Below are 24,440 nucleotides of genomic sequence, written 5' to 3' on the forward strand. Positions count from 1 at the left end.
AACGAGATAAAAATTCTGAAAAACGTTTTTGTTTTTGCATAAATCGTGTAAATTCTGTATTAATACAGTAATTAAATAAAATTCTGTAGCTCCTTATTAAACATAATCCAGTCTCAACATTGCATATCTTGCGATGTGACTCTTGTGAATCCACACATTGCAATATCAATGCTGAAACCATATATTGTGCAGCCCTAGCAAAAATGGTTCAAGCGACAAAGTTTATAAATTTGCCATTGAATATCCTTGACCATTATTCTGAACGCCCAAGGCGATGCGTTCAGAACGTGTTTACGCGGAGAGCTTTGGGATATTATTATGTTGAGTTCTCCAGCTTGGTGGGATCGTCTGCCTGAGTTTGAGTTGTCATGACATTGAGAATATCACCGTTAGAGGCAATGACATTTCACTGTGTAGGATGGATCTGATGATTGGAGCTGATAGCGTGTGTAATATACTGCACTTAATATCGAGCAGCGGTCTGTCTGAACATACGTTTCTTTGAAGAAGCGGTAATTATAGGAGTACAGTTGCGGTGTAAGGGTTAACAGCTGCGGCTTGCTGGAATGTGTCCACATGTTGTGTGTGTGTGTTGGAATGTTTCCAGGTTGATGCAGAAAATTCCCCGCCAAAGTCGTACCTACGTCCAGACCCTCTCTTTTTGTTCGATATCATGCTTCCTTTTTTCGTTTTTGACTTTCTTTTTTTCCCTCCATTGTCCTCATGTCACTGTCTTCCTGCCTGATTCTCCCCTCCCCCCTTTTCCTCTCTCGTTCCCTCACCAGCCTCCTGCGTTACCCCATGTGTTCTCTCTCTGTCTGTCTCTCTCTCTCTATTTATTTCGCACATGAATTTCAACCCCTGAGGTGGTGGGGGGTTGGGTGTGAGCGATAGCGAGACAAGGAGAGAGACTGTATTTGTGTGAACTAGTCGAAATGTGTGTGTGTGTGTCCTCTATATGCATGCGAATGAGAATCTTAATGCAGATACTTCAGTGTTCATCTATATGCAAACCTGTGTGTGTGTGTGTGTGTGTGTGTGCGTGTGTGTGTGCGTGTGTGTGTGTGTGTGTGTGTGTGTGTGTGTGTGTGAGAGAAATGATGATTGGAGACAGAGAAACAGAGGCTGTGTCTGTTATCGGTGCATTAGAGTGCCTGGTACTGTTGGTTGTGTGTGTGATTTGTAGATCTCGTTCTCAAAGGGCTGCACTAATTGGACCGCACATCTGTTTCTTGCCATTTGATTGGATAGTTTTGTGTAACAGTGCGAAGTAGATCTGGCACTCAGTCGTGGTCGTTTCATTAACACTTTTTGTTAATGTAATGCGCAGTTATAGTTTGGTAGAGGGATTGTTCTTGGCAATAAGTAGGGCCAGACAGAGTCTGTAGCCGTTTTTTGTATTTCTGTGCAGATTTTTGTCAACCCAGGCTGATTCTGATAACGTTTCCCTAAATACATTTCTGGAGAATAAAATACGTCCGAGGAGCTAAGTTTTTTTTGCAGTTTTTGCTTTCGTGAATCTGCCAGAGGCCGCTGTGTATGCTTTTTCAGATCTCACAGATTTCTCTCGCGAGTGCCATTCGCACCTGTTCTTCTCACGTAAAGAGGCCGCTGTTTATTAGCTCACTAAATGACTGACCAACCGACCGATCCCGCCCACCTTCCCTCTTTCCTAAACCCAACCAATAGTATTTTGAAAAGCACATATTTTTACCACGTTTTCAGATTTTACTACATTATATTTTTTGGCTTCTTTTTTTGTCTTACCAAGTCTTGATGGTTCTGTGGGTCTCATCTATCAAATCTGATCTTTATTTTGTATTTTCTATTGGATTCAAGTCAGGTGATTGACTGGGCCATTCCACGACTTAATTTTTCTTTCTCTGAAGGCATTTGAAAGTTTACTTGGCTGTATTCTAGATCATTGTACTGCTGAAATGTCCACTCTGGTTTCATCTTCATCATCCTGGTAATGTAGATGTTAGACTGAAGCAGCTGATATTAATTTACAATAACGAAGGACAGAGGGTTGCTGAAGAACTATTGAAAGATTTCAGCTGTTGTCTGGGCTTTTACTGCCTTTCTACACCTACCTTTCTTCATGTGTTCAATACTTTTCCTGTGTCATTTAATTTTATTACACATAACTTAATTTGTAAACTAATTAGATTTGTTTTCTTTGCATATATGGATGTCTTTGGTTGTTGTTACCAACATCTGGTGAAATTTTCAAGTCAACAGCACCTTTAGAATTATGTTTTCTAAGAAAAGTGTTGAATACATATTTCCCCCACTGTAATATATCTAGTAAAAGACAGAAAATAATACTTCACAGACTATATTATAAATAAATTATATGAACATTTTGATATTAGTCAATAATATTACTGAAATGAATTTAAATACTGAATAAATATAAATTTACACACATTTATACAAGTGAATAAATAGACTTAATAGCTATGTTTCCATCCACCTATTTTTATGCACATTTTGGATATGCGCATTTAAAAAACGGTTGATGGAAATGCCAAGATGCGCATAAATTTTGTAAATGCACAAAAAACACTTATGCGCATAACTGAGTTGGATAAACTTTTTATTCGATAAGAGAAAATGCCCATAAACTGCGATGGAAACACTTTTACTGAACAAATTCCAGCATGCGCATTAAAAAAAGGTCATGTGATTTTGTTATAAGTGATCATGTGATGATAAAAATGTGTGTGAATGGACAAACCAGCAGGCTGAGCATACGGTAAAACATCTGAAATGTTGTTTTGGGCATTTTAAAATGCTTGTTATTAAAGTGTTATTATATTACTAATTACCTTAGGAGATTACAAAAGGTAATTACCAAGAGCGTCTGTGCTCCGCGTCTCACGCCTTTAAACGACACCGCACGTTCATTGCGTGTCGGCATCGTCTCCTGAGGCACAGGTCATTTATTAAATTAGGAAAAGATTTACGCAGCTTCTCCTACTGCAGCAAATTCCGTTTCTACTTTTTACATTTGGTGCCAGTTAATCAGGAAGTGACGATTTTGTTCTCTTTGACTCGTTGGATGAAAACGCTGCTTTATTTGCACATATTTTATGAGATAGTTTTGCGCATAAAGTTAACACATTTTTGGATGGAAACATAGCTAATGATTGGCTAAACATCTGTGGAAATCTGCAGATTCCATGTGGGCCTAGCAATAAGTCATCATTTATTCACCCTTACGCCATTCGTGATATGACTTTCAGTATTTTGTTGATTGAAAGGCGGTAAGTTAAGGTCAGCTTTGAATTAAAATAGCACTACTTTCATTTCATGAACAAAAATGTTCATTTTTCGAAATGCTCTTTTGTGCTTCTCAAATTGAAGAAAGTCCTACTGGTTTGAAACATCACAATTAATGAAAATTAGATTTTATTTTTGGGGCTGAACTATCTCTTTAGCAACCATTCCTCACACAGCACTCTTCTCACACTCATTTGTGTAAACAGTCTCTGAAGTTGTATTGATCTGAGTGGCTAAACAGGCCCTCAAGAGAGCTCTGGGACACTCATAGAAATTCAATTCAAGACAAGACGCTCTGTTTTAACCCCCCAAAAACATTTGAAGTCGCTTATTAAGATGTCAGGGACTGTTTCATATTTTTTGTTTGATCAGAGCTCACAAAGATATCCCATATCTATAATCTATCTATCTGTTTATTCATCCATCTGTCCGTCCTTCCAGACAGCTATCTAGATGACTCCTTTTTGTCTGTCTGTCTGTCTGTCTGTCTGTCTGTCTGTCTGTCCATTCATCCTAACAGCTAGCCATATAACTGTCTGTCTGTCCATTTGCCCTAACAGCTAGCTAGATAACGCTGTCTGTCTGTCTGTCCATCTAACCATTCAGACATCTAGCTGTATAACTTTATGTCTGTCTGTCTGGCTAACTCAAGCAGCTAACTAAATAACTGTCTTTCTGTATGTCTGTCTATCCATCCGTCCTGACTCCTATCTAGATAAGTTTATGTCTGTTTGTCTATCTGTCCGTCCATCCATTCGTCCTAACAGCTAGCTAGATAATTGTCTGTCTGGCTTTATGTCTGTCCATTCATCCTCAAAACAAGCTAAGTAACTATGTCTGTTCATTTATCCATCCAGGGAGCTAGATAACTTTGTCTGTCTGTCCGTCCGTCTGGCCACTAAGACACCTAACTAAATTGTCTTTCTAACTGTCTATACATCCATCCAGACAGCTATCTAGATAAGTTTATGTCTATCTGTCTCTTCGTCTATTAGTCCTGACAGCTAAATAGATAACTGTCTGTCTGCCTGTCTGTCCGTCTATTTGTAATATGAGCTAGCTAGCTAAATAACTGTCTGTCTGGCTTTCTGTCTGTCCGTCCATCCTGACAACTAGCTAGATAATGCTGTCTGTCTGTCTGTCTGTCTGTCTGTCTGTCTGTCTGTCTGTTCATCAATCCATCTAGACGGCTAACTAGATGACTTTATTTTTCTCTGTCTGGCCAATCAGACAGATGACCAATTAACTGTCTGTCTGTCTGTCTGTCTGTCTGTCTGTCTGTCTGTCTGTCCGTCCATTCATCCATGCATTTATTTGTCTTAACTGTCTTTCTGTCTATCCATTTATCTATTCAGACATCTAGCTTTATAACTGTATGTCTGTTTGTTTGTCCGTCTGTCCGTCTATCCATGCATCCATTTGTCTAGTCCGACTTTCTGTCTGTCTATCCATCTATCCATCCAGACATTTAGCTTTACAACATTATGTCTGTCTGTCTGTTTACCTGTCCATCCGTCTGGCTCCTCAGACTGTGTCTGTTCGTCTTTCCATCCATCTGTCCATATTTCCTGACAGCCAGCTACAGTAGATAACTATTTTTTGGTGAACCGTCATGATAGCTGTCTAAATGTCTGTTTGTCCGTCCATCTGTTTATGCCTCCAGACAACTATCTAGATAACTTTGTCTGTCTGTCTTTCTGTGTATTCATCCATCCTGAGAGCTAGCTAGAAAACTTTATGTCTGTCTGTCAGTCCATTGGTCCATTTTTCCTAATAGCTAGCTACAGTAAATAACTATCTTTCTGTCTGTTTGTTGAACCGTTCAGACAGCTAGCTAGATATTTGTTTGTCCGTCTATTAATTTAACCTTCCAGACAGCTATCTAGATAGCTTTCTCTTTCTGCCCATCCTGATAGCTAGCTAGAAAACTTTGTCAGTCTGTCCGTCCATATGTTTATTTGTCCTGAATGCTAACTAGATAACTATTTTTTCGTCTGTTTGTCCATTCGTCCAGATAGCTATCTAAATATCTGTTTGTCTGTCTGTCCATCCATCTGTTTATCCGTCCAGACAGCTTTCTAGATGAATCAGTCTGTCTGTTTGTCTAAAATGCTAGCTAGCTAGTTATCCTGTGTAGCGAAATTAGGATGTTTGATTTGAGTGTCCTGTCTGAATGTCTTAGATGTATATTTAATGGACCTTGAATTGATACATGAGTCAGATCTTTTATATCACACTTATTCTTTCTCTCCTTGCTTTTTTTCTTCCAGATCACAGTTTCTTCTTTCACTGGAAGAAGTGGCAGTTACATAAGAAAGCAAGTAAAGTAAGTGCATGCTTAAGATGGGAAAGGGAAGCAAGAACAAACGTCTCTCATTTTTATGAATTCAATGAATAATTTATCTACCTCTTACTGTAATTGCATTGTTTACATTGCTATCAGTCTGTTAGCGGCTAATAATATACAATTATAGTTGCTAATATAATTACCGATTACTAAGGTGTAAATATTATGTTGACTATGTAGGGATGAGTTTGTTGTGCACTTCATTATCACCCTGATAACACAGATCAGGTGTCAAGGTGAAGTATACAGTATAATGTGGCTCTAAATGGATGAATTTAGAACAGATAAATGCAACACAGGCTCATTCAGAAAACATAGCCTTATATACATTTCTGGAGATCGCATATTATGTAGCCAGACACACGTATGGCTGCATTTCTTCTTTAAAACGAACGCCATATGGTTGTCTGATGCTGTTCCTTTTCACGCTTACCTGCTGACTTGAGATGCAGAGAGGTTGACCACAATGACAGGGTCCGAGTCTGGTGAAGAACGGTTCCAGAAAGTGGGTAAGACAGAAACAGAAGCCAAAAAAATAAATAAACAAGTAAATAACAGGGGGAGGATGTGGTAAAATCTGAAAGCGTAGTAAAAATCAGGCGAGGGCTTTTCTTTTTTTTTTTCAGCTTTTTAAAACTGACGGTTGGGTTTAGGGAAGTGAGTGGGCGATATGGTTGTCGCGATACCAATAATTCATGTAGTGTAAGTATTATGATATCAAATAATATTGCGATACTGTAATTCATATCTCAAATCTATAAACTAAAGAAAATTGTCAGAAATACTATATTTTATATGTTATAATAGGCTTAATTGAATTTAATTAATAATTCCCTTATTAATGAATAAAGTATTTTTTGAACGTCACTTCACCTAAAATGTATTGATTCTTTTTGATTATTTTGTAGATAACTGGCTAACAAAAAATACATTAAAATAAAGATACGAAGAAAATATAAAGACAAATCAGGGCTTTGCGATTTGGCCTAAAATCTAAATGTAGATTAATTGAATTGTTTAATTAATGAATGATTTTTTTATTTATTTATTTTTTTGCCCTCATAGTTCACTGACAAGTTTTGTACACTAAATATGCTCACATATTACAAGTGAGAGATTTTTGAATGAAGGGTGCATTACGTGATTTTAAAATAGTTGAACGAAACACTATTAACTATCTATGATTATTTATTGAACATCAACGTTGAACAATTGAAATTAATCCGCGCCACCCACGCTCGTCCCCACCATCAAACTGACCAAGCACAAAGCCTGCGCTTCACGTCTTCACGGGGTATAGTTACATTTTTGTGAGGTGCACGGGTATGTAACCGTGCGAAGGCTGTGCCGCACCATACATACTCGACGCAGAAGTATAAATCAGTCTTAACAGAGCGGGGTCACATGACTCCACATGCGGTAAGGAAAGTAATAGAAATAAATCAACCTTGAAAAATTTGATCAATTAAATGTTAGGAATGTCGATTTTGATTACTTTTCAAGTAATTGCCCAGCCCTAATATAAATCATACCTAACGAAATTTGTTACGAAAAGAGCATTTTACCAACAAAATTAGGTTATATGAAGTGGTCAAACATTTTTTCAATGTTTCCTGTTGCTATTTTGGGTTTTTCGTCAATTGTTTTTTTTTTCGGTCTTATAAGGTAATTCAAAGTAACTCAAAATTTCGCATTGTGAGTCACTCTCTAAGAGATTGTTGCGATTGTTGTTGCTACTAAATTATATTGACAGGAGCAGAAATGAACTGATTCAGATTCGAACTGAAGCATCCGAAAACGTGCAATAGGCTACCACAAAAGGCGCAAATTCTACAGTTTTGCAACCTTAAAGCGCTCCATAGATTAATAAAATGGTCTATTGTTCCACAAACGTGTGAGCATTTTTGTGAATTTTCCACATGCAACATTATGTATTGTAGATAGACTGTTAATGACGATACTACTATTTACAAAACACAGTGGCACCGCCAGTATATTGTAGCCATAGTATCATGATACTACCATAGTACTGTTAAACCGTGCAACCCTAGTGGGCGGATCAATCGGTGCTTTTGAAAACACTATTGGTTGGGTTTAGGGAAGGAGGAGGGTGGGTCAGTTGATCAGTCAGTCAGTCAGTCGACAGTGCCCCCTGGTGGATTTATGTGAGAACAGCAGGCGTGAATGGTACTCGCAAAATAAATTAGAACTCTCAAAAAGCGTACACAGAGGATTCTGGTGGGTTCACGAAAACAAAAACTGCAAATAAATGTACCTCCTGCAACGTATTTGGTGCTCTCCAGATATATATATATATATATATATATATATATATATATATATATATATATATATATATATATATATATATATATATATATATATATATATATATATATATATATATATATATAGTGGTTTGAGCCTGGGTTGGATAAATACCTCATAATTAAACAGTAAAGCAGTCTTATATGGGGTGAACTATCTCTTTAATGCATGAAACCTTGTAAATGCCAGCGAAGTAAGACACACAGACCAAAAAGATTAATTAAGTGTAAGTATAATTAAGTTCAGGTTCAAGGTTTCAAGACATTTAAAATCGCAGGCTGCTACCAAATCTGCTGTCACTATATATGCATGTCCTTTTCTCTCCGTCCTGCATTGTTCTCTCTCTCTCTTTCGCCTTCGCCTGCATGAGTCACTCGTTTAACTGAATGTTGATTGCAGAATAGTTCAATTACTATAGATTTCCATCCCTTCATCCTTTTCTGCCTCCCTCCTTTAATGTCCTCTTAAACACACACACGCACACACATCTCGCTTCTTCACTTAACGCGGTAAATAAATGAGTAAATAAATAAATAAAGATTTCTTATGCGAGCAGGCTTCCATTTATTTCCTCCATTTAAGTTCATGGGAAAATATAAAGCTGTGGTTGTGAACAATGTACCTCAGTAGAAATTGCTTCGGAAAGTGACTTGCGTTTAGCTAAATTGAGGCTTATAGATATGCGTTTTATGACAGACTGCGATGATATGAGTCTGTGGGGATCTTCTCAAACAAATGATGTGGTTTGGTTAAGTGATGGGTGTAGCATATGTGGATTTGGGCTCTGTGGTTTATAGCATATATAGGCCATAATTTAGAATGATTTGCTGTTTTATGTTTTGTTAAACACACTGTCATTTGAAGGTTGCTCAGCAAGGACACGTTAAATTGATGAAAAGTGACAGTTTGGGATGTTATGAAAGGTTTCAAAGAAATGCCTCTGTGAGCTCTCTATTCATCACAGAATTCTTAAACGCACAGCATGGTTTATAATAGGTTATTAAACAGCGCATCAGATTTGAACGTTGATAGTTATTTTAACTCAAAATGAAAATTCTGTGATTATTTGCTCACCCTCCATTTGTTCCAAACCTGTTTTACCTTTTTTTCTGTTGAACACAAAAGATGATACTTTAAAGAATGCTGGTAACCGGTCGCAATTGAGATTCCACTTCAGTGTTCTTTTGTGTTTAGCAGAAGCAGAAACAATTTAGTTCAATTCAAGTAAGTTATTGTCATTCTATCCTTCAACTGAATAAAATTGTGACTTGTTGAGCCGAGATACACAATGTGCACAATAATTCAACATAAATAACTGAAACAAGATTAATTAAACAAAAAACAGACAGTAAAATCATCATAAAACACTTTAAAACTAAGAATTATATATATGTGTATATATATATATATATATATATATATATATATATATATATATATATATATATATATATATATATATATATATATATATATATATATATATATATATATATATATACACATACAGTTGAAGTCAGAATATTTAGCCCCCCTTTGATTTTTTTTCCCTTTTTTAAATATTTCCCAAATGATGTTAACAGAGCATGGAAATTTTCACAGTATGTCTGATAATATTTTTTTCTTCTAGAGAAAGTCTTATTTGTTTAATTTCAGCTAGAATAAAAGCAGTTTTTATTTTTTTAAAACTATTTTCAGGTCAAAATTATTAGCCCCTTAAAAATAAGCTATATATTTATTCGATAGCCTATAGAACAAAGCATCGTTAAACAATAACTTGCCTATTTAACCTAACCTGGCTAGTTAACCTACACTGTAAGAATGCCCTTGATTTTAATGGTAAAAGACTGTAAAAATGCTACAATAAAAATCCATAAACTGGTTAACAGTATGTTTCTATAATATATACAGCGAATAACTGTAAATTGACTTTCCCAGAATTCCCTGCATGGCACATCACTTTTTATGCTTTTTGTTGACATTATTATGGATCTTTTTAGTTGTTTCCCCATCAGTTATGTACATTAGAGATTTATGTTACATCTAATGTTGATAAACAATGTTTATTTCATGACTTAAATTTTTTATGCGTGTTACCATACTGGTGTTTAGTAGCTGATGTTTAGATGTTGGTAATTCAAAATACAGACATATTACATGTATAAATTAATGAAATACGGTATTTTACTGTAAAAATTAGAAATTACTTTTACGGTTTGTACCGCATTTATATATACAGTTGAAGTCAAAATTATTAGCCCCCCTGTTTATTATTTTCCCCAATTTCTGTTCAACGGAGAGATTTCTTCAACACATTTCTAAACATAATAGTTTTAATAACTCATTTAACTTCATCTTGTCCATGATGACAGTAAATAATATTTTACTAGATGTTTTCAAGACACTTCTATACAGCTTAAAGTGACATTTAAAGGCTTAACTAGGTTAATTAGGTTAACTAGGCAGGTTAGGGTAATTAGGCAAGTTATTGTATAACGATGGTTTGTTCTGTAGACAGTCGAAAAAAATATAGCTTAAAGGGGCTAATAATTTTGACCGTAAAATGGTTTTTCAGAAAATTAAAAACCGGCCGAAATAAAACAAATAAGACTTTCTCCAGAGGAAAAAATACTATCAGACATACTGTGAAAATTTCCTTGCTCTGTTAAACATCATTTGGGAAATATTTAAATAAGAAAAAAAATTCAAAGGGGGGCTAATAATTCTGACTTCAACTTTATATATTTCATATCACAGCCTCTTGCAATTAGCTAATTGCAACGTTTCAAATCGCGATTGCGATTAGATTTTGCTTAATCACACAGCCCTAATACAAACCATTGATCTAAATCCAACCAATAGTGTTTTTAAAAAAACGTAAGAGAAAAATGCACCCCGAACACATAATTTTACTTTGATTTGACATTGCTTTTACCTCTTTTGTGGAGCCGTGCTTTACTGGACTCCATACAAAGCAAACTAACAAGCAAACTGACTAAATAAAATTGAGGTAGATAAATAGGTTAAGAAAATGCATTCGATTACTAATAATAGACACTGTTGTGTTGTTTCGTGGTATTTATTTGGTCTTACGCAAAGAACTGCATGAAAATAATCCTTGATTCGTCCATAATATGTCCCCGTAATTATCATTAATGTAAAAAGAAGCAAAAGCTGTTGCCCCATACTGCCACATATCATTAATTTTACGAAACTGCAATCAAACACGTTGAAGTAGGCTGACGCATTTCCAATGAGCCTGTGTTATAAATATTACGTGAATATAAAACTATATTATATTACTATCAACACTTTGACAGTTCAGTCCTGTGATGTGTCATAACACTCATATCAACTCATCTCATGGTAAAACCACAGCAGTTTTTATGATTTAAATTACCGTACTAATGATAACTGTAGTTACTAGGGGAATTTTGGTAGAAAATATGGTTACCATGGTGAATCCCTTTCAAGGCTTAGACCAAAGTGAATAATTAGCACAGATCTTGCCATCTCCTTTACTTATCTTTTAAATATTAAAGAGAATTTTTAGGAAAATCGCAGGTAATTATTTACCTTACAGCCCATAAAGACAACTTTTCTAAGTAGCAGCACCACAAACATCTAGAATGATCTTCACGCTGAAGTGCATTAGTGCATCTAAGAGGCTCTTTGTACGTTCCCCCCCCCCCCCTCTCTCTGTCAGTCTTTCTCTCCTTCATCCCCTTTTATCCATCACTCCACTCAATATTGATCTGAATTCATTTGTTTCTTATTGATTTAGTTCTCCGCCCTCTGCCGCATTGTGCAAACACAAGGACACACAGGCTGCTCAGACCACTGCTGACACACACACCAGTCACGTCTTCTCTGCAAAAAAAAAAAAAAGAAACATTTTTATGATTATTTGCATACTTTTTCATTCTAAAATCAGTGTTGTTGGAGTGAAGTTAGAACATACACTAACACACACTTGTCCAGGTCTCTCTCGTATCAGGTCTGTGTAATGATGTAGACTGAAGCACAGATGCCTTATTGATCACTGTCCTGAAGGAATGAATTGAGCCGAACCTTACAGCCAACACAATTAAAGCTGCGGTTTCTTGAAAATCTCTGCAGAATCTCTTTTGTAAGCAAAATTCAGGGTTATTAAAAGGAAATTTTTATTTTTATTTTGTTTTATGTGTTAGACTGAGGTCTTGTTAAGAGTCTTTGTGTGTTTGTATTCTTAAGTAAGGCAACACCATCACAGGAAATGCAAAATATAATAAAAATTAAGATGTTAATATCAGTTGAAGTCAGAATTATTAGCCTCCTGTTTTCAACATTTTTTCAACACATTTCTAAACATTATAGTTCAATCCAGGCTCATTCTGAAAATGTACCCCTATATACATTTCTGGAGAGCGCCAAATACGTTCCAGGAACGAATTCACCAGAGGCCGCTGTGTTTGCTTTTTGAAATCTCAAATTTGTCTTCGCGCCTGCTGTTCTCATATAAATCCACCAGAGGCCACTGTCTGAATGAATGACCGACTGACCGATCCCCCCAAAGAGCCCCTTCCCCAAACCCAAACGATAGTGTTTTAAAAAGCGCCAATTGACCAGTGCCCACCAACTTTCCTAAACCCAATCGACAAATTTTTGCAAAGCAATCCAGAAAAAGAAAAGCCCTTTCCTGATTTATTATTTATTTATTTTTTAGATTTTAGCACATACTCAACCTGTTATTTATTTGTTTATTATATTTTTTGGCTTTAGTTTTTGTCTTACACACTTTCTGGAACCGTTCTTCGCTGGACTTAAACCTTGTTGTTGTGGTCAACTCCTCTCTGCGTCTCAAGTCCGCCAACATATGAATTATTTATTATGTTTAACAGAGCAAGGAAATTTTCACAGTATGTCTGATAATATTTTTTCTTCTAGAGAAAGTCTTAGTTGTTTTATTTCCGCTAGAATGAAAGCAGTTTTTAATTTTTAAAAAACCATTTAAGGTCAATATTATTAGCCCTTTAAGCTATATATTTTTCGATAGTCTACAGAACAAACCATCGTTAAACAATAACTTGCCAAATTACCCTAACCTGCCTAGTTAACCTTATTAACCTAGTTAAGCCTTTAAATGTCTTTAAGCTGTATAGAAATATCTTGAAAAATATCTAGTAAAATATTATTTACTGTCGTCATGGCAAAGATAAAATAAATCAGTTATTAGATTTTATAATTATTAGAATATTAGAAATTATAATTCTGACTTCAACTTTATAAAGGGCTAAGTTAATAATTAATTTCTTATAACCGATTTCTTTTATCTGTGCCATGATGACAGTACATATTATTTCTCTAGATATTTTTTAAGATAGTAGTATTCAGCTTAAAGTGTATTTTAAAGACTTAAGTTAATTCATGTTAATAAGGCTCGTCATTGTATAACAGTGGTTCGTTCTGTTGATAATCTAAAAACAAATTGCTAAAAAGGGCTAATAAAATTGACCTTAAAATGGTTTAAAAAAATTAAAAACTGCTTTTATTCTAGCCGAAATAAAACAAATAAGACTTTCTCCAGAAGAAAAAATATTACAGGAAATACTGTGAAAAATTTCTTGCTCTGTTCAACATCATTTGAGAAATATTTAAAAAAGGATCAAAGAAATTCACAGGAAGGCTAATCACTTTGACTTAATTTCTGCTTTTACTAATAATTACTAATAAAATTCAGTTGTATTTTTAAAGGAACATAAAATATAGTAACTATAATAAACGTGTTTTTTTCTCACTGTTGAAATAACTAATGATTACTAATATAAATTTAAACTTAAGTTAATATTGTGTCTATCACTTTTCATACAAAGGTGATAAAGACATTTATTGTATAATGTCGTAAAGATTTATATTTCTGATAAACGCTGGTCTTCTGAACCATCTGTTCAACAAGTCTAGGGCTAATAGCATTTTAAGGGATCCAACTCACCCTGGCCATAGCCTGCTCACGCTTATGCCATCAGGCAGGCGTTACAGAAGCCTGAGGACCAAATCAGTGCGGTTTCGTGATAGTTTTTATCCTGTCATTATAAGACTTTTGAATAAGACCAATTCTTAAACACTATTGATAGCTAGTGTAAAATAGTAAATCAATAAATAGTTAAACTAGCATAAATTATTAATATTATAACTATTATAACAAATGGTGAAATAGGTATTTTAGTATTAAGTTACTCTTTACTGAGATTTCTTTTTAAATTAGGTTATATTTTATATAACTATATTTTTATATTTTTATGAATTTATAAGGCTTGTCTATCATGTCAGGATTTTATAATGTTTGTATAGTGATGTTTTTTATGTTCTTGTTGGGTCTGTTGCAACGTAATTTCGTTCTGCATTACAATTTTATTGTGATGTTTTGAATGACAAAATAAAAGGAAACTGAAACTGAGGAAACTGAACTGAAAATTGGAAAGTAATTATGCTCAAAACAACTGAAATGACAGGAATAAATTACTTTTTAAAAATGTATTCAAATTAGTGCTGAGCAAAGACTAATTGCGATTAATTAAATCCAAAATAAAACTTTGTTTTGAATTAATATATGTGTGTGTAGTGTGTATATTTATTATGCATGTATAAATACACACCGAGGCAGTGGCGCAGTAGGTAGTGCTGTCGCCTCACAGCAAGAAGGTCGCTGTTTTGAACCTCGGCTGGGTCAGTTGGCATTTCTGTGTGGAGTTTGCATGTTCTCCCCGCGCGGGGTTTCCTCCGGGGGCTCCGGTTTCCCCCACAGTCCAAAGACATGTGGTACAGGTGAATTGGGCAGGCTAAATTGTTCGTAGTGTATGAGTGTGAATGAGTGGATGTATGTTTCCCAGAGATGGATAGCAGTTCTAAAGGCATCTGCTGCATAAAACATGTGCTGGATAAGTTGGCGGTTCATTCTGCTGTGGTGACCACAGATTAATAAAGGGACTAAGCCGAAAAGAAAATGAATGAAATACACACATGCATGTATATATTTAAGAAAAATGTTTATTTATATATTAAATATACTATATAGATATATTCATTCATTCATTTTCCTTCGACTTAATCCCTTATTTATATATAAGAGGGTCGCCACAGCGGAATGAAGCACCAACTATTCCAGCATATGTTTTACGCGGCTGATGGCCTTCCAGCCGCAACCCAGTACTTGCAAACAACCATACACTCATTCACTCATCAATTGCTAATCCCATATTCTGGTACTGTAGTGACGTCTTGACAGCTGGACAAAGATGTAGATCTAAAATATGTCAAACATTTGCTACTAAACTTCATTCTTTCCAAGAAGCAGAGCTTTTTCTATGCCATCAGGTCAACAGTAAGTGAAAGTTCCTTACTAAGGCGACAGTGCTAAACACTGAGCCACCATGCCGCCCCTGTGTATATGTATATGATACAAATTATATATACATTTAAATATCTATATAACAAAATAGTTTTGTACGGTTTTGTTTTTATGTATGTCTATGCATGACATATAAATATTTAATGTATGCAATACACACCCAATGGATGTTTCCCAGTGATGAGTTGCAGCTGGAAGGGCATCCGCTGCGTAAAACATGAGCTGGATAAGTTGGCGGTACATTCCGCTGTGGTGAATGAATGAAGACACACCCAGACTTTTATTTTGGATGCAATTAATCATGATTAGTCTTTGCTCAGCACTGATTTAAATAGAGAACAGTTATTTTAAATGGTATGTTAAAAAGTCTATGCCTTAGCTGTACTTGAAGTAAATGCAGGCTTGGAGAGCAGAAAATGCTTCTTTTAAAAGAAAAATCGCATTTAAAATGCAGGGATGATGTATATATTGGACTACCGTCTAAACGACTTTAATATAGGAATCATTCAGTATACATTTAGTGGATCGTGATGTAATTACTCAAGGTTCAAGTAACACGATTTAAAAAATAGTACATTCATATGTTCAGTTCATTAATAAAAGTAATACTCATACACAACGAACAATTTAGCTTTCCCAATTCACCTGTACTGCATGTCTTTGGACTGTGGGGGAAACCGGAGCACCCGGAGGAAACCCACGCAAATGCAGGGAGAACATGCAAACTCCACACAGAAACGCCAACTGACCCAGCCGAGGCTCGAACCAACGACCTTCTTGCTGTGAGGCGACAGCACTACCTACTGCGTCGCCTAATTCAATTCACATGTATTTCATTAAAACATTCTTTTATGCTACCTGCTCCTGATCCTTCAACTCATTACATTTCTCATCAAATCAACAATGTTGAAGAGTTTAGTAGATTTTCAATCCAATGAATTCCTCTTCCGTACATCCGCACACACCCTGAAGCTGTTTTTCCTTGTGACAAATCACCTTTTTTATATAACTATTTTTGTAAAGCTGCTTTAAATATGTTCTGTACGTACTGCGAAGCACACTCGACAATTCAATAGAATTCAGTTACAGATATTCATTTGGCATTTTCACATTTGGCTTGGCTTTCCTGTGGTGTTACATTAATGTAGCCAAGTTGTACATTGTTTTTTTTTTGGTAATATGCCACATTCGCTCTTTCCTTCTATTTAGATATTGCAGACTCTATTGTTCAGTGAATAAATGGTATGATGTACACTACCTGACAAAAGTCTTGACGTTGATCCCAGTTGTAAGAGCAGCAAATAATAACTTGACTTGTAGTCGATCAATTGGAAAAGTGGCAGAAGGTAGATTTTTAGATCTGTTGAACTGCATCCCAATCATCACAAATACTGCAGAAGACCCATTGGAACCTGCATGGACCTAAAATTCTCACAAGTCAGTCAAGTTTGGTGAAGGAAAAATCATAGTTTTGGGGTTACATTCAGTATGGGGGTGTGCGAGAGATCTGCAGAGTGGATGGCAACATCAACAGCCTGAGGTATCAAGACATTTGTGCTGCTCATTACATTACAAACCACTGGAGAGGGCAAATTCTTAAGCAGGATAGCGCTCCTTCTCGTACTTCTCAACATCAACGCTTCTAAAAGCAAAGAAGGACCAGATGCTCCAGGATTGGCCAGCCCAGTCACCAGACATGAACATTATTGAGCATGTCTGGTGTAAGATGAAGGAGGAGGCATTGAATATGAATCCAAAGAATCTTGATGAACTCAGGGAGTCCTGCAAGAACGCTTTCTTTGCCATTCCAGATGACTTTATTAATAAGTTATCTGAGTCATTGCAGAGATGTATGGATGCAGTCGTCCAAGCTCATGGGAGACAATATATTAATTAATTTTCCACATCACCATGACTTTAAATTCTATACTGAACATTATGTCTGTTAAGTGACAAGACTTTTGTCTAAGCACAGTCAGACCTTACTGTCCTAATAAAATAATTAAAAATCAAGGCACGATCATATTTTATTTTGGTAAAATAAGCCTAATCTAGAGGCCTTTGCCTTTCATATAAGCCTCTTCTGATACCAAATGATCAACTAGAAGTCAAGCTTCAATTTTTTTTGTCAGGGAGTGTATATAGGTTATTAATTCAGTGTGAGCGCAGCTCTTAACCTAAAGACTTTTTCATCAACATGTGGAGCTCAAATTTCTGCTCGCTGATTATCTCTACATTAGTCGAGGAGCACTTACTGTATATACAGTGTAAATGTTATCTGATATTGTACACTGATAAAAGCATCTAAAGGCAATCCTGCTGCAGAAAACATGTCTTTTATAAAAATAGACCGAATTTGTGCCGACTTTGTCATTTAATTGCCTTTTTGGAAAGGTTTGGTGTAAAGCATAAAGCCTTGTAAATCTGTTAATACGGTCATTAGATGATTTTAAATGTTATTTCTGATTACAGGAATGCTGAGGGACTAACATTTGGACTGGTCGTTGTTATTCCTTCTGCAGGAATGGAATGACGGAAAGAATTTCAGCTTGTATGGTATTAATGAAAATCACATTTTTGCTTTTTCTTGGCTTTTATATCGTTATGACTCTCATTATACATCGTGACTGAATGAAATTTCAGATATTTGAGGTTTTTGTGTGTTTAGAGTTAATGATTTGAATGTTTTTGAGAGATAAATATTGTGAAAATGTGGTAATTTTCTTCCTAAAATCAGATAAAAAAAGCAGAATTTTGTATAAAGAAAATTGCTATTTAATAGTTAAGCAACACTTGAAATTGTATTTTTTATAACTTTAATACTGTAATACAGATACTTTTAAACAAGATAAATACATAAAAAAGTACGTTTGCTTAATTTACAATTGAAATACAGTATGTATATTTTCCTACACAATGATAATGACAAAAATAATATTTTGCATAAAGCAAATGGTCAACTTTTTGTTAACATTTTTATTACATTTAATTTTGTTTGTATTTATTTATTTATTTATTTATTTATTTATCATTTTTATTTATTAATCTATCTATCTATTTATTTATTAATTTAATAATTTTTTCATTTATTCTTATTATTCCTCCCATTATACAATCACACTTTTTATTCTTCTAATTCAGTGCAATATTACAAAAATTTTTTTTTTTGGTTATTTATTTATTTATTTCTATGTTTATTTATTAATTATTTCATTTATTTGTATTATTCTTCCCATCACACACTCACCCTTTTTTATTCTTCTAATTCAGTGCAATATTACAAAAATTTTTTTTTTTGGTTATTTATTTATTTATTTCTATGTTTATTTATTAATTATTTCATTTATTTGTATTATTCTTCCCATCACACACTCACCCTTTTTTATTCTTTTAATTCAGTGCAATATTACAAAAATATTTTTATTTATTTATTTATTTCTCTATTCATTTATAAATGATTTTTTAATTTATTTTTATTATTCCTCCCATTATACAGTTACACTTTTTATTCTTCTAATTCAGTGCAAAATTACATAAATATTTTATTTATTTAATTATTTATTTTTCTATTTATTTATTAATTCATTTATTAATTATTTCATTTATATTTATTATTCTTATTATTATACAGTCATACTTTTTATTTTTCTGATTCAGTGCAATATTACAAAAATATTTTATTTATTTATTCAATCATTCATTTATTTAATTATTTATTTATTTATTTATTCATTCGTTCGTTCGTTCGTTCATTCATTTATTATTTCATTTATTTTTATTATTCTTCCCATTATACAATTACACTTTCTATTCTTCTAATTCAGTAGAATATAACTAAACATTTGATTTATTTATTTATTTATTTATTTATTCATTCATTTATTTAATCATTCATTCATTCATTCATTATTTCATTTATTTTATTATTCTTCCCATTATACAGTCACACTTTCTATTCTTCTAATTCAGTGGAATATAACTAAAATGTTTTATTTATTTATTTATTTAGTATTTCATTTATTTGAAATAATAAATGAATCATTCTTCCCATTATATAGTCACACTTTTTATTCTTCTAATTCAGTGCAAAATTACTAAAATATTTGTTTATTTACTTATTTATCTATTAATTTATTAATTAATTAATTTATTTTTTATCATTCTTCCTATTATACTGTCAAATTTCTTATTCTTCTAATTCAGTGCAATATTACAAAAATATTTTTTTTATTTATCTATTTATTTATTTATTATTTTGTTTATTTTTATTATTCTTACCTTTATACAGTCACCCTTTTTATTTTTCTAATTCTGTGCAATATTACAAAAATATTTTATTCCATAAATTAAAAACCAATACTACCATGATGTATAAACACTTAAAAATTTGATGTAACAATATTATTATAAAATATTCATATATAAAGGGCTTAACGGTGGCACAGTGAGTAGCACGATTGCCTCACAGCAAGAAGGTCGCTGGTTTGAGCTTCGGCTGGGTCAGTTGGCATTTCTGTGTGGAGTTTGCATGTTCTCCCTGAGTTCGTGTGGGCTTTCTCCAGGTGCTCCAGTTTCCCCCACAGTCCAAAGATATGCGCTATAGGTGACTTGGGTAAGCTAAATTGTCCGTAGTGTATGTGTGTGAATGAGAGTGTATGGATGTTTCCAGTGATGGGTTGCAGCTGTAAGGGCATCCGCTGCGTAAAACAATATGCTGGATAAATAGATGGTGGTTCATTCCGCTGTGACAACCACAGATTAAAAAAGGGATGAAGCCGAAAAGAAAATGAATGAATGAATGAACATATTACTTAATATAATATTATAAAAAGATTATACTTTTCTGTTGGTTTCTGTTAAAAACAATGTTTATTATTTTAAAAGATTTACAACATACTGCTTTAAATTTGACCTGACAGTCTTTCCAAGTCATACATTGTATGATTGTTTATTTATTTATTTTAAATCTCAGCAAACTCAAAAGCATCCCTACTCGGTGCATTTACAGTTGAAGTCTGAAATATTAGCCTCCCTTTGAATTTATTAATTTTTTTATATTTCCCAAATGATGTTTAACAGAGAGAGGAAATTTTCACAGTATGTCTGATAATTTTTTTTCTTCTGGAGAAAGTCTTACTTGTTTTATTTCGGCTATAATAAAAGCAGTTTTTAATTTTTTAAAAGCCATTTTAAGGTCAAAATTATTAGCCCCTTTAAGCTATATTTTTTGATAGTCTACAGAACAAACCATCGTTATACAAGAAATTGCCTAATTACCCTAACCTGCCTAGTTAACCTAATGAACCTAGTTAAGCCTTTAAATGTCACTATAAGCTGTATAGAAGTGTCTTGAAAAATATCTAGTCAAATATTATTTACTTTCATCATGACAAAGATGAAATAAATCAGTTTAGAAATGAGTTATTAAAACTATTATGTTTAGAAATGTGTTGAAAAAAAATCTTCTCTCCGTTAAACAGAAATTGGGGAAAAAAAATAAACAGGGGGGGCTAATAATTCTCACTTCAACTGTAACTTACGGATGTCGAAACAAGCAAAATGAACACATTATAGATCCACATCCAGACGCACACAGCTGGCACGGCACTTAGCTGCCACTGACAACACTGCCCTGGCAACCGATGGGCACATCGCCAAGCCAGCAAGTTGCCAAGCAGCAAGTTCCCATAGCAACCTGCCATTCGCTGGCTTTTTGAATAAGGTATCGGCAGACAGACACACAGGCTTATGGGGAGGGAGAGGGCTTGGGTAATGAAGAGGAGAAGAGAGGAGATGAAGAGTGACAGTAGAAATAATGGAATGAATAAGATGAAACGAGTAAAAGAAGGATGTGGGCAGGGAGAAGGAGTTTTGTTAACTGACACTATAAAAGTTTAATATGCGTGATAAACTTTGAATCTTCGTCGCATTGTGCTTATTTAAATGACACTTTTTAATGAGAATTCAAAACACTACACACTTCAAAACTTTCCAAAAATGTGGTCAAGTCAGATCTTCATCACGGTGTGGTCTGATGATTAAGATCATGACAAGTGTGTGACCTTATGTCCCAATGATTCATGCTGGCAAAGACACACAGACACTTAGGTTGGCAAAAAGCTGGCACTGGCACCATCGTGCCGCATTCGCACGTGATTGGACTGTGAATGTGGCAGTGAGAGAAAGAAAAAGAAAGAGGGAGGAAGACAGGGTGGAGTCGAGCCAGGGAGAGAAGGACAAAAAGTCTTAAAGGATAGCAAAGCGCAAAAGTGACCTAAAGCACGGCAGTATGAAGAGCAATCTATAGGCCAAGTTGTGTTAGCAGTTAAGCTCGCAGATTATTTTGAGTCTGTAAAATGAAAGCGGTTGACTGTGAAAAGGACAGAGAGTGGGAAAGCGGTTGAATAGAGCAATGCAGTCAATGTTTGGATCGCATTCATGTCTCACCCTGGAGATCTCTGTCATTGTCAGAGGAACAGAGCTGTCCAGCATATGTGTCTGAGGGTGTCTGGGTCTCTGTCTCGAAGAGTAACAATGAGAACATGAACCATTTCTTGTTAAAGCAGTGGCTCAATCGAAATGTTAACTGTTTGGTGTTTAAAGAATTGTTTATTTAAATTTATTGTTTTTTATTCTAAAAGAATGGTTGATTTCAGTTGTAAGAGCAACAAATAATAACTTGACTCATAAGTGATCATTTGGAAAAGTGGCAGAAGGTAGATTTTTCTGATGGATCATCTGCTGAACTGCATTCCAATCATCACAAATACTGCAGAAGACCTATTGGAACCCACATGGACCTAAGATTCTCACAGAAATCAGTCAAGTTTGGTGAGGGGAAAATCATGGTTTGGGGTTACATTCAGTATGTGAGCGAGTGAGAGCTCTGCAGAGTGGATGGCAACATAAACAGCCTGAGGTATCAGGACATTTGTGCTGCCGATTATATTACAAACCACAGGAGATGGCAAATTCTTCAGCAGGATAGCGCTCCTTCTCATACTTCAGCCTCCACATCAAATTTCCTGAAAGCAAAGAAGATCAAGGTGCTCCAGGATTGGCCAGCCCACTAACCAGAAATGAACATTATTGAGCAAGTCTGGGGTAAGATGAACTCTTGAAAATAATCTTTATGAACTCTGGGAGTCCTGCAAGAACGCTTTCTTTGCCATTCCCGATGACGTTATTAACAAGTTATTTGAGTCATTGCAAAGATGTATGGATGCAGTCGTCCAAGCTCATAGGAGTTATACACAATATTAATTCTTCTTCCTCTGCACCATGACTTTATATTCTATACTGGTTATTCTATACACTTATTTCTGTTAAGTGACAAGACTTTTGTTTAAGCAAAGTCAGACCTTACTGTCCTAATTAAAAATCAAAGCATGATCATATTTTATTTTGGTAAAATAAGTGTAATCTAGAGGCCTTTGCCTTTCCTATAAGCTACTTCTGATACCAAATGATCAACTAGAAGTCAAGTTATTGTTTGCTGTTCCTAAAACTTGGATAGGCAACAAGACTTTTGTCAGGTACCGTACCTAACTGATGAAAATGTATCATACTTAAAGTCCGTGTAAGATCAAAACTTAACAATATGTATTTTGCTAGCTCGCATTGTTATTCTTAAAGTGAATATTTAATCCATGCAAGTTAGTCCACTGAAATACAAAAGTTTGTTTTGGTAATCTACAATCAAAGTTTGCCATGAGAAAATGATGAAAAAAAGAAAGCCCCGCCCACCTACTCAATATTCTGTTTCAGTTGGAAGTACATCCTGAAACGAGAGAGATTTGTTTCTCTTTTGAAAGTCTTCTGAAAATACACAAACAATTTATATGACAAAAAGCTTTAATTGAATATTTTTCACATATAGACATTGATCATCAGATTTAAACAAACTCATTGGTTCTTGTACAAGTTTAAATTTGCTGACATGACTCGCATCGACAAATCCTTATACTTAAAGTTCACCTGAAATCAAAATCTACAATGTTTGTTTTGCTAGCTCGCATTGTCATTCTTGAATTGAATAATTAATCTGTGCAAGTTAATCCACTGAAATACAAAAGTTTGTTTTGGTAATCTACAATCAAAGTTTGCTATGAGAAAATGAAGGAAAAAAAGAAAGCCCCGCCCACCTACTCAAGTTATAAGTGCATCATGAAATCGGAGAGATTTGCTTCTCTTTTGAAAGTCTTCTGAAAATACACAAACAATTTATATGACAAACAGGTGCAATTGAACCTTTTTTCACATTGATTATAAGATGTAAACAGCAACGACAAACTCTTCGGTTCTTGTAGAAGCTTTGTAATAGTCTTTTTTTTTTACTATGCAAGTCAATAGTTACTGGTTTGTAAATGTTTATTTCTCAAAATATCTTCTTTTGTGTTCAGCAGAAAAAAGGACACATAAAGCAATCGGAACCACTGAAAATTCAGTATATTTGAGTAAGTAAAATTTTATAAATCTCCTAGAGGGTAATATTATATCAGATTACAAATTGGTGACATGTTAATAGCTAATGTCCATGTAGTAGAAATATAAAATAATCCAAAGCATGCCGTTAGTTAATGATAGTATTTACGCAGGAAGGATTGAATAAATATTACATTGTGATCCTAATATAATTATTTGTGGCAGTTCTGTTAATTGATTCAGTTTGTAAATTCATTTCAGAGATTGTCGCATGTTAAACCTAAAGCTTTTTCCTTTTCTTTTTGCGCAGAGTTTATATCATAAGGGTTTGGAAATACATCCTGGTGAGTAATCAGTTTAAATTAAAGTATTTGATAAATTTTGGCCAATTAAACTAACCTTTGAGTTCACATATTGGCAGATTGAGAATCTTCATTATGGATACGAAGTTAAAAACTACATCGATTCAAAGGCGGTATTCATTTTCTCTGGTTTTAGACGTGCAGAATTTCAAAACGAAACAGATGAAAGGCATTTTGTTCTTCTATTGAACTGTATATGAAATTGATTGAAGTTGCTTGTTAATCATGTGCAATTTCTTAGTTCTTCATACTATCCAAATCAGACATTCTTATCAGTCGCTTTTGCTAGGGCAGTAAGTAAGATGTT

At 34.4% G+C, this 24,440-nt stretch overlaps 1 long non-coding RNA gene across 1 annotated transcript in view; it reads left to right on the forward strand.

Annotated features, from left to right (window-relative positions):
- Positions 1-24,162, forward strand: part of LOC130247146 (uncharacterized) — a 48,107-nt gene extending 23,945 nt beyond the window's left edge. Inside the window, exons 2-5 of the long non-coding RNA XR_008839498.1 lie at positions 5,556-5,611; positions 17,820-17,903; positions 23,750-23,803; positions 24,082-24,162. This is a non-coding gene — a long non-coding RNA (uncharacterized LOC130247146). The remainder of the gene's footprint in view (positions 1-5,555; positions 5,612-17,819; positions 17,904-23,749; positions 23,804-24,081) is intronic.
- The last annotated feature ends 278 nt before the right edge of the window (positions 24,163-24,440 follow it).

This window comes from Danio aesculapii, chromosome 19 (assembly GCF_903798145.1).
Source record: "Danio aesculapii chromosome 19, fDanAes4.1, whole genome shotgun sequence".
In the NCBI taxonomy this organism is placed as follows: Eukaryota; Metazoa; Chordata; class Actinopteri; order Cypriniformes; family Danionidae; genus Danio; species Danio aesculapii.